The 12,581-nt window shown below is 33.9% G+C and overlaps 1 protein-coding gene across 1 annotated transcript in view; it reads left to right on the plus strand.

Annotated features, from left to right (window-relative positions):
* Window positions 1–12,581, plus strand: part of LOC118280741 (calsyntenin-1) — a 162,117-nt gene that overhangs the window by 12,686 nt on the left and 136,850 nt on the right. The gene's annotated exons all lie outside the window — the stretch shown is intronic.

Genomic DNA, 12,581 nt, shown 5'->3' on the forward strand with positions numbered 1-12,581 from the left:
GGATTTTATCGAAAACTTGAGAGACGTTGATTGGGATCGAGTGCTACTTCAAGGTTCAGAAACTTTGGGCACGTTAGAATTATGATATCAAAGTGATTTGGACCGTTTGTTATGGAGGTCCGTATTGACATGCCGGGAAAAAAATCTTGGAAGATATCGAAAAAATCTCGTTCAAATGATTGAAATTGGAACGCGTCACGTAAAATGCATTTAATTAGGTACCAATTTTACTTTAAAAAATTTTATATTTACAAACATGTTTATCGGTGTTGTTTCTTATGTATTAGACATAATGTTTTGTGTGTAATTTGTGTAAAGTTCTTAGGAAAATATTCTCCATCAAGATGTAAAGGTAATAAAATTATTCCGAGGATCTTTTGTACAATTATCATTTACGCTGAAAACATCGTTCCCAACTGAAGCCATTTAAAATGTATGCTAATTAAACAGGCTTTATATTAAACGCTTAATTTGCAAGTAGCTACTCTACAAGGTAATTTTTGTCGAAAATATTTCCTGTCCAATGCGATGCTTTAAAAATGGCGGCTGGCGATGGCGCGATGTTGTCGTGGATGGCGGGAGAAAATAAAGCATCATGGCTTCGTTACTAAGTGATGGATCTGGATAAAAAATAATGCTCACAGACTTAATTGAGTGGAAACTAATTTGCTTTTGATGTTCAGATAAAAAGTAAAGTTTAAAGACCTTATAATTCCACATGCAAAATATTTAGCGCACGTCGCACTTTGAGTAAAAGGGCGAATTTTGTACTTAGTTAAATTAAACCTATTGTACCTAGTACCTAGTGGTATCTATTCGGCTATTAGGATCCTATATACTTTATAACTATTCTGCTAATAAAATGTTAGTGAATGTCTATTTAATCGCATAAGGTATAAAAATATACTTAACTACTTGGCTGGTAAGTAAGTAGGTATAAGTACCTACTTACGTATTTGCCTTAAAAAGTCATCTGACCATACTCACACATTTTAATATTTGATCAAGGAGGCGGTATGCCGATGAGGTTGGGACCAAAATGGCTGCCAAGTTAGATAAATCATTCTGCTTTTTCTTCGCCGTTACTTTTTATCGAGATTTTATCACAATATTTTATAGTAAAGCGTTTTGGTCGCTTTGATGACATATTATGCGATTAAACGTAATTTATTAAAGGCATAGAATACAATATGATCCATTGTCCACATTATAGTGGAGAAAAAAGATTTGATGTAAGTTCAAACTGTTTATTAAATTCTTCGGGAACGTGTTAGTGAAATATGGTGAACGTACGATTATTGAAGTACTTACTACGTAACCTATCAAGTGGAATATCTGTAGGTACGTAAACCTCCCTTTTCCGCCTACTCTGTTGTTATTTATGTACATAAAAGCTTATGTTTATTGCATACGTAACTCGTACCCCTTATAAAGTCCCTCTTTTTTTACGTAAGAGTATGTTGTCACTGAATTTTACCATTCGCAAGTTTAGTCCTGTAGGAATACGGCTCTCATCTTTGGGACGGCTCTGCCAAATACCACCTAGACCACTAGAAGGCAACATGCATGCATATAATAGAAAGGAGTTCCTAGTTCTACTCTTTTTTACTACACTATATTGTTGTTCTATATTTGAACATACCTACTTAATAAAATATTCCATTAATACAACATCCGAAATGACTTAATTCGAAATTCGGGAATCGATTACGAAATCAAAATTTGGAAAATGGCAAACGTGGAGCCAATTTCCGTAAAGTCGCCGCTGCTTATGGTGTATCATGGTGAAATGAGGAAGCAAACACCATCGCCCCGGGATGCCGTTGTTATAAATAGCTTCAGAGTTTGTATCATGAATATTTATGTTATAACGCTACAAAAATAAATAAGTGTCTGTATATTATTGCGTTGGAAATTATGACGACGTTGAGAGGTTATTTCACGGTTGTCTTCCGATAATAGGGAAATTAGATGGTTTAGTAATTTCTTGTTAAGTATGGATATCGATTTAAGTTTGAGGTATTCTAAGATCACCTCTCACCAGTCTCTATGTTGAAGACTCTTGTAAATAATTCCAATTAAAAACTTTGTCAGTAGCAGAATATAAAGAATGCAGAAAAATCACTTGTCAAAATGGACATGAAAAGCGTGGCGTGATACTACAATAAATTAAACTTTTTTTAAAAAAAGTTGTATATCACAATGAAAATAAACCTAGACTTAATATTATACCTTTCTCAGTACAAGTTCAAATGTTATTACAATAACATCATTTATTACAAAAACAAGCCTTTGTCTAGTCTATTATATATCTAAATAAATTGCCTGTTATTGAACCAGCGATCAGGGTATGTAGATACTGTTGATTTATGTGGTATGCATTCATAATTTCACGCTGTTTTGCGGGCAAATATCATGGAATAGAATGCTCTCTTGTTTGTCTAAAGAGGTTGATTTGATTCGCCTTTGGAAGTAAGTATGTTAACTGAGTAGAAGTGGCACTGTCTCTGTAATCTTATTTGTTGGTAGAAAGTGTGACGCAATTTGATGACCACTTTTCTTAATTCGTTGATTTGTGTATGGTGTTCGACAGTGTGGTGTTCAGAAACAATTGCCTTCACTGTTAATCAGATTAGGAAAACGTGTTTCTGCGGTTAGTTGTCATAGCAACGGCAAAACCCGTTGACTTATTGATCTTCAACTGTGTATGAGGTATCAATATGCGCAGCACTTGTTTGTGGGCCGTCGGTAAGCTATTGGTAAAATTAATAAAAGTTTCAGTGTAAATAGAATTTTATTTCCATTCTAACAGGGACTAAAATGCATTGAAATTATTCTCGATTGTATGTATCGTAATGCCATAGTTAACTTTAAGTAACTATTTATTGGTTATTACGATTGCCAACCTGCCTGTAGAGCTTAGGACATGTGGAGGAGACCCATAGTCCAGCAGTTGATTGTCACGGGCTATTGTGTATTATTGATAATTCAAATATTTTACAGGTCTAATTTTGTAAGAAATAATCTAAATTGGGCACAAACGCAATAGAGATACAGGTTTTGTGACTACCACTGAGCCTCAATGGGAATGAGGGTACGTCTGGCTGAATTCAACTCTGATTACTGACCCTTGAGGCCTCAAATAAACCCTGTGTCTAATTACTATTGCGTCGAAATGTTCAGCCATTTTATTAAGTCGTGAAGAAACAAAATGTCTGCCTCTCGTTCAAATTACGGTCATTATTATTGTAAACTTTATGTTTGGAGAATATTGAAAGCTTGTTTTGTTTTATTTTAATTGGGCAGTTATAGATATTGTCTGCCTTATTCAAATTAATGTATTATTTTTTATAGATAGGTATTAAGACCAATATCTTAGGCACTGTAAAATGTTATGCATGTACGCGACATTTTTCCTAACAAAAACTGAATTAGAAGAATACTTTTATTAAAGCTATATATATAATACCTTTTATTATGAAATTATAGCTAATTTAAAGCAAACCTTAATTGTAATAATTGCTCTAGGGAGTAAATTCACTTTGAATGATAAACCTGGACCACTGCCAACTAAGTTAATGACCATTAATAAAAATATCTTAGATTAAGTTATGTACTTAGGTATATTACTGAAGTTAGTTTGTGTAATAATTCCTTTTTTTTTTGTAGAATTATCTAGTTCTATTCTGAAGTTAATGTAGGTACTAATACTAAGTACTTAATAAAACAAATTACTTAAAATTCACAGTTTTTACCACTGTTTTAAAACTAGATGGATAACGATTAATTTGACTAATAAAACCTAGTTAGTCACCTTGAATTAGTTTGAATTGGCGCGGTCTAAGTACTTAGCTAATTTATCAAGATTTGGAGCACAAGTCCCAGTCTGATCTGATAAAGTTCCAATTTTAGTGTCCCAGAAAATTTTAATTCTGTTAGATTATACAGGTATAACGAGGAGCATTACTGCGGAAATTTTCTGGAATTCGCTAGTTGCGAAGCATCTGCGACCAACGCGCGGACGGCCTTAATTTTAAGGAGAAAATTGTTAAGGCAATTCTCATCCCTGGAGCGTTGATAACGAAATCGAGTTCCGAGTTTTTACAGGTGTTCCGAAGTAAAATGGGTTTTGTTTGGGCAAAGGAAATGTTAATACGGCGCGGCTCGGGACTCGGGACTCGCACCCAGGGTTGACAGTGGTCGTGTCTGGAGCCCGAGTTGGGTCCGATGATAAATGATCCGGAGGCCGTGTCATGTTTTTGCCCTCAATCTTAGGACATAAACCTAGACTGAATAATAACAAGTTACCTACCCAATCAGTTTCTGCGTGCTAAATATACATCATGCACAACTTGGTAATTTCACATAATACGTTCTAAACTTTGCCAATAACTATATTGAAACTATGTTATGCCGTAAACATTTTATATTAAGTAAATGGAATGCAAACTATAAAGTTGTGGGTCAGCCCTGAATCTTATTAATTCTAAGTCCACTATTCAGGTGTTTCTGAATAAATGTACCCGGAATGAAAAGAAGTTCACCTCTAGCTGGGGTCGTGCAGGTACCTGCCATTTATTTAGTTAGCCTGTTTCGGCACGAGCACAAGTTTGTTACAAGACTTTACTTTACCGAGTTAACGGCTTCATTGTGGACTGGACCAGACATTCGGCATCTGGATTCAATTAAAATAATTATTTTCTGGAGGTAATTGTATTGCCAATATTCCTTCATCTTTATGTCGTTTTTGTGGTAAATTACGTAGGTATATAAGATGTAACATCTTAAATACATATTATCTTGACTGATGTCATTTGTCGAAATACCTACACAAGAATTTCCTTGTCGATTACATCATCTCAGATGATAGTCAAACTTTTTTTTAATAACTCTTGTGAAACATGCTAAATGAATTGAAAAGAAGTGCTGACTCATGCGTAGTAGTTAATTGAGAAAATATCTACTAGTTTCAAGTCATAGCGGGACTCTTATTCATGAGAAGCGTCAAACGTGATTCTGTGTGGTTGGTAGTTACAGTTGAGCTTATTCTTTATCATACAAACATGATATTCACCATTAGGTACAGCTTTCGGCTACAGAATACCCTGGTCTGGTCCCTCGACAATAACAAAGGTAAAAAACGGCATGACTTTGTGTAAGGTTACTAAATTTCCCCACGAAACTAATTTGATTCCAACAAAGTGTCAAAAACATGGCGTACACAACGGACCTTTGTTTTGCTGAATATTATTTATAATAGTACTTTTGTGCTCGCTCTAAGCTTTCACGACAAATGGGATATGTAAAATATAGCATATTTGTGTAATTTAAGCGAATATATCATGATGTTTTATGTGAGCTGCTTACCTGAAATGGAAATGAAGATTTTCTACGATGGATTTTATACCTTCAGCACCGTTTAGCTTCAGAATGTTTTAAAATGTTATCAAATCTGAACGACAAATTCTTCCAACTATGAACGACCTCACAATCCTGCTCAGCACATAGTTCCTTAAATACTTGGAAAAATATTATAGAATATTGAACATTTTCCTGAATATTGGATTAAATACCGCTAGACCGCTGGAGTTGGCGGTCGAGAATCTCTTTGGTATTCAGATTATTCCTCTCGAGTATCTAATAATGTGCTCCCAATTTGTGATACTTTGGGTTGAGGATCAGTCATATTTAAAAAGAAAAACGATAAAAATTTGGTATGCAGACTAGAAGAGTTACCATATAAAAATCTTTTATGAGTCTTAAGACGTTTTACAATGAGCCTTATGCTTACATATAAGGACTGAACAACATCTGCGTTCCAATTGGAAAGTACAAAACCTGTCTGGCTTGAATATTATTTATTTCATAAATAATCTTTAGTTCCATCGAATTAAAGAATGATTACTTAAATTGTGTCTGTAAGGTAAATTGAATTGAAGCATTTGTTCGAACGTGGAACGAGAGGCAAAGCCGCCATCTTAGAAATAGTTGACATTTGCGGAATGACAATGTAAAAACATGTGACCTCCGGATTTGATATGGTTTACTTCTTTCGACGAAGCTGCAAGCAAGTAAATACTGTAGGTATACATTGCTTTAAAACAATGAATAGTTTTTATTGAAATAGAATAGATGATTTTTTTTCACATTCAACTAATGTTGAATATACACTGCGAAAAGGTTAAGCATATTTAACAGAAGTTTAAACACAACTGTAATCTACATATAGGTACAGATTGAACAAAGAGATTAGAGAAACAAACAAATCTATCTAATTGGGTTTAAAACGTCTCGATAAATCTTCAATGTTTTAAATATTTCATTGTTGAACTAAATGAGAATGTGTGTCAACAAGTAGGAGTATTCTTTCTAAATCCTCTGCCCACGAGGTCTCATTAGGTTATGTTGCCAGCCTACAATAAACATCAGCCTGTGTGGCCTATCATTGCAATCTGTCAAATGTCAAACGGATATCGTTCGGTGATTAGTTTTGACAGCAGGATGATTAGTTTAGGTAGCGGCTAACAATAGGAATTAGAGCTGCTATTGTATCGCCTTAGCGCATTGAATCATAGTGCAGCGCCATTATTAGCAACGGTACATTGATACGCCGTGGCTGTTTGAGAAAATAGATTTTATTGTTTAGTAACACGATGTTCGTTTGAACTTCGTTCGATAATGCTATAAGTGCTCACTGAGTCACTGTACTTGCAATTAAATGGATGGCTCCCATATAAAGTACCTGGTAAATTTAACCTTCTTATTGAATAAAACTGTTGACACAATTGGTTATGCTGCTGTATACGTAACCCAGATAGTATTGAACGCTATATTGTATGATCAATATTACTAAAAACTCAGATATTCTGTAATTACTGGAGAGCACTTTACAGAACTCTCGGTTGTTTACGAAGCTATCGACTAACACTCCGTGTATTGTTCTACGCCCAAACTTTGCCAATTTTGGTTCAAAGTCAAGGTACGAAACTAGTTCTTTTCGGTCTGGCGCGTTTTAGGAGTTCATTGACTTATCGATTTAGCTATGCGAATTGCCATGACAAAGAAAACTAGTTCTTAGGGTTCCGAGAGAACCTAAGGCTTGATGTCTAGATTTCTATAATCTTAGAAACGGATTCAGTTTAGTTAATTAGTTTTTCAATAGAGTTTTGCCGATACAGTCTAATAGTTACTTAGTAAAAAAAATTTAGACGGAAGACAAAATATAACGCTTGCTTTTTGGTATGTGTTTTCTCGGTATTTCTTTATAGGTAAAAGCTTTGATATAGATTACTGATTGGCTGCAGAACCCAAAACTATTGTTGAACAAGCAAGATTATGTTTTAAGCCTCACGAAGTGGACCACCCGCCGATTTGGCTTAGCTTTGTTATGTCTGGCTGTGGGTGAAACCGATCTGGGCCATAGTTAGGCGTAACTGGTATTAGAGAGAAATAATAGTAGGCTTAGTCGGATACCGGATGCTGTGTCGCAGCTGAAGCTTGTTCCTATATCTAGATAACCATTGAGAAATGACTAGCAGTCAAGAAAAATATAGGTACCTCTTTAAGTTACATACACTAAAACGTATTTAAAATATATCATCTTTGTAACGACATAGTAGAACTTAATTCATTTTCCCGTTCTCAATTACATTGCACACGTATGCATGTAGAGACTAAGAATTTAAATGAGATTCCTCACTGTGATCGCACCTAAAACTTCAAAGGACCAGAAAATTCTGTGTGACATCCTGAAGGGACACCATCTCTCCTTTGATTGTTGTGAACGGAAGATCAGACCGTAGCACGATGAAACGAACCGTTTACTGAACAATGCATAAAACCCTACTAGTTCCACTTATTAAATTGAGGTTTTACCTCAGTTTTCATTACTCAGACGAGACGTCCTTTTAATTAAAAATGGCGCCATGACACTTTTAATGTGTTGCTGTTACGGTAAATCTGATTAATTGAAAATTATTAATAATTTTACGAAATTATTAATAATAATCGCACGTTTTGGTAAATGTGAATAATCGATCGAAATTTATTACTTTTAGTAGTAATTATTAATAATTCTCGACACATATTGGTGAAAGTAATAAAATAAATATAAACCCACTGTTTTTTGATCAGCCGGTATTTATTATTTATAATATTAAACACAGTCTTACGATTATATTAATTAGAAATCACACAAACAAGGTTACTTGTACTTGCTTTAAAACGAAAGGACAACAAATTCACTCATTCTGAACTATGAAAACTATACCCTTAAGTTTTGTAATTTAAAGATTTCAGCATGAGTACCTAGGTACACAAATAGTGCTAAAATTAGAAAATAATAAGTAGCTTAAATCGAAAAGTTGCGGAATGCGGACTACCTAGCGGATTTACCGGGGCTCCGGCTCGAAAAGTAGGAGTAGGAACGGGATGGTTTTTAGTCAGTAAAATTCTGACACACCCTCTCGCCTCGCCAAAAAGGGCACATTTATCACAAAATTAAAGATAAAATTATTTTAAAAATTTAATCTACCATCAAACGTATGCAAGAAAGTCTTTCGTGGTACATAAAATTATACCTAACAAAAATAAAATTAAACAATTATTGTTTCATTAACAAAATCAACACAAATCTTAAATCATCAACAATCATATTTGGTTTGCCTGTAAATCTTCTGTAGCACCTATAAATATAACAAATTAAAATTTTAAAAGTGTTATCATAGAATTCAACAAATATTTCTTGTGCAAGTACAATATATTGCCATTTAAATTGAAATAAAAATAACATCTTGGCTACTTATTACATTTATCACTACTAGGGTAAAATTATTAATAATAACCGACAAATGTGATTAATTTATCACTTTTACCTCGAGTTTCGGTAATTATTAATAATCATAGATAATTATTAATAATTTTCAATTATTCACTCTTACCGTAACATTGCCATACCAAGAATAAACTGGTTGTGAGAATTGTGTCACTTACGCGTCGAATTTATTTATAAAAATATTATCGAGTGGTTTAGCTCATTTCTTTGTAACTTGTAATAATTATTCATGAATCAGTTTTTAATCAAGGTGACAGATAAGAGTGGACATATTTCGTGAAACTCTGTCGTTTTCTGAAAAACGGACGATTGAATTAGAACTGTCGTCATGTCGTGTACCTAGTACGGAGTTTCGTAGAACGAACGTTGTTAGCATTTATAAATTATTATTTTTGTTTATTTCACTCATTTTAGAATACGTTTTAACAATTCTAAAATAGCTCCGTGGCCAAAATATATATTCGGGTGACATTTACACTTATATGAATCAAGCAGAAAGTACTAGGTAGTTTGTGTCCTGACAAAAAAATCTCATAAACTGTAACGATTAGGTATGTGCATCTCTTTCTAAATAAAAGGTAGAAGATAACTATTTCATAATTTCTCTTTAAGTAAGCTTCGTTTTTAACATGACAATATGAAACCTTATCAAATCTAGTCAATTTGCAGTCGACTATAATTTGAATACCTACCTATAAACATTTTTAATGTTTTGATTGGGAAATAAATCTAGCGTAAACAAAATAAAAATGTTTATCCCGCAGATTAACTTAGCAATATTGCAACATCGGATACCCAAATTACAAGCATATTAACGTGGAAAGCAACTCATTAGCGAAAAACATTTCCCGCCATTTCGCGTTTGGCGTGTCCGCCATAATGATTTTATGAAATTAATGGATTATTACACGTTGCCATCAGATTACAGTTTGATGTTTATGTATTAAAACCAACTCAGTTACCGTTGCAAATTATATTTAAAATATTTCTGATAAATAAACATGAAAAGAGCATTTTTTAAATTCGGTGTGCTTCTGAATTTCGTATTTGTATGATCATATGATGGCAAGTAGCCGTTTATGCCAAATCTGGCTTATTAGGTTTGTAGTCGCCGTCTCTTCTTGTTTAGTTATTGCTTTATATAATAGAAAAATAGCCATTTGCCTAATAATAATATGGAATCGGTTGTGTTGTTGTTTTACATGCATTGCACTTAACTAGATTCGTCCCGAGGCTGTCATAACTCTACGTGGTTCTTGTCTACAACAACGGTTTCTACTAGTGCATTAATTATATAATTGCTTATTTGTATACCAGTTGGTTTGAGCTTTAAACCAAAGTTACCTACATGAAACTTTAACAAAAAAAAAATTAACCTAATATAATTATTGTATGCTGTACCTTTTTATAAATAAGTAACAACAGGAAAACAAACCAGACATAAATAGTTCCCAACCTACTGGAATGTTACTACTATTAAATGTTACAACTAGAACTACTCTCTAGCATTCCATAAAATAGTCATATTTTATGAGCAAACTAGAAAATGCGACGTAATTAAGAGTAAAATATTCCTCCTCACGTAGGATTGAGCAGTATAAGGACTGCTGCGCCGACGCATACACATAAAGTGTTGGTACTACTTGGTACCTTGTCGTAGTAAATGCAACAGGGCTGCCAACATTAGAAATTCTTGACTTTGTGTATGATTTTGTTATAACCACACATCTATTACGTCAACTTATACTACTACAATTCTTAAATTACATAAACTTCTAATTGTTATATCATCATGACACTTGGCAGTTTTATTTAGATAAGATGTCCATATCTCCTGGTGTGCTGTAAGTCTGTCTCTGTGTTTGATTCGGAATTGTAGGGTCTGATTGTGAAGTACAAGGATAAAAAAAAGTCTCTATTAACTTTTGTTAAGATTTTTCTTAAAGTAAAATCTAAAGTGGTTTATTGAAATATCTATAACATCCTATACAAAATATTATATCGTCTGCTATAAAGAAAAATGCAGTGTAATAAATACTTTCCGTCGCCATTCAATATAGGCCATTACAATTATAAAATTAAAACATCGTTGGTGCGATAACCCTGGCTGCAAGTGACATTCCTTCGGTATCAGATGTCGTGATAGCCTAGTTCGAGTCGCCCCACTTCCACGCCTTACACTGCTATACAAACACACACCTGCAGGTATCTACAGTACCTACACTTGCAAGTTATAACTTTGGTTTAATGTACACCGCGCGTCATTTAACGAATGCATGCAACCTACAAATGACTATAACCTACAAACGATAAAAGCTCTTGCAATTCACATTTCTAAATTGCAGATAAGAATCAAAATTCTTTACATTCTAAAACCATATTTGTCTGGGCTATCATATTGTGATCCGCTCGTCAATGCCACACCAATATTTAATCGTCATTTTTGTTATGTATGTTTGTGCGCGATTATCTCGCGTTTGGCTGAACCAATTTTAGTGCAGTTTAAGAGCTTTTAAGGATATTAGCTTTCTTAAAAAATGGAGGCGGTAAAGAAAATTTAAGGCGGTTCCTTTTTTAAATGTCTTATTTTTATTTAATTTAGTTTTTTTTCATGTACTTATTACAATTAATTTTAAAGTGGAATATTTTGAACTCCAGCTACAAAATCCCTTTTTTCTCTCGATTGCCTGTTACAAATTGTCAGTGATCCCTGTTAAGACATCGAAGTACAATGGGGCATAAAGTCGATCCAGTGCCGTAGCGTATGGGCAGCATACAGTCGCAGTTGGGTATAATCCCGGTGAAACAAAGGTATCAGAAAACAGTAACACTTTGAAGAGAGACACAGGCCAATGTAAACCCTATACTGTTAAGTAAAGGATTTAATTTCCTCTGTTTGCCTGGCTACCTACTACTTTTCTTTAAACAAAGTTATAATTTATCTCAATAATTAACACTTACGTTTACCGGCTTACTCATGCAACTGTTTGACGAGGAACTCGACTTTCACGCCACCCCAGGGGTTCATATTCAATAGGTAAAAGCAATTACTAATTTAGTATGTCTCATGAGAAGTATAGGTAATACAAAAATCTCAATTCATCACTTTTTTAAGCTTTATTCTTACTGAAACTTTCGACTGCAAAGTCTTACTATTGTTATAAATGTGAAAGTGTGGAAGGATGTATCGATGTATGTATATGTGTATGTTACTCTTTCATGAAAAAACTTTTGGACTGGTTTCGTACAGATATAGAATCTGAAATAACACATGAGGCCATTTTTATCCAGTAAAGCATGCAAAATCGCTGGCAGAAGTTAGTCTGTACATACTTAAGAATGTCGTGAATGAGTATTTTAAATACTAAAATAGCTAAATATACATAAATGTTCCAAGTGAAGCGGAGGCCTATAATTCGAGAGACTAATTTGTCCTTTTGAAGCGTTCGTAAGGTTTACCTCGAGAATATTTACAAAGGACCATTTAGTCATTTCAGAAGATTACGATTTACAATTTAGACAGCTAAGCGGATTATGCGTACTTAATGCTCGTCTTTGAGGCTAAGGATAGGTTCGTAACTCGATTATACAAAATAATAATACTGGATTTATCCATGTGAGAACTAACAACTTACAACTGTTTCTCAACTCATTTCTTAAAGATCCAAACTAAACTTTCTATTAGCTTTTCGCCCGCGTATTCTAATGTGCGCAGATTAAAAAAAAAATATGTTTTTAGCTTTACCTT

The sequence above is a fragment of the Spodoptera frugiperda genome, chromosome 16 (assembly GCF_023101765.2).
Source record: "Spodoptera frugiperda isolate SF20-4 chromosome 16, AGI-APGP_CSIRO_Sfru_2.0, whole genome shotgun sequence".
NCBI lineage: Eukaryota > Metazoa > Arthropoda > Insecta > Lepidoptera > Noctuidae > Spodoptera > Spodoptera frugiperda.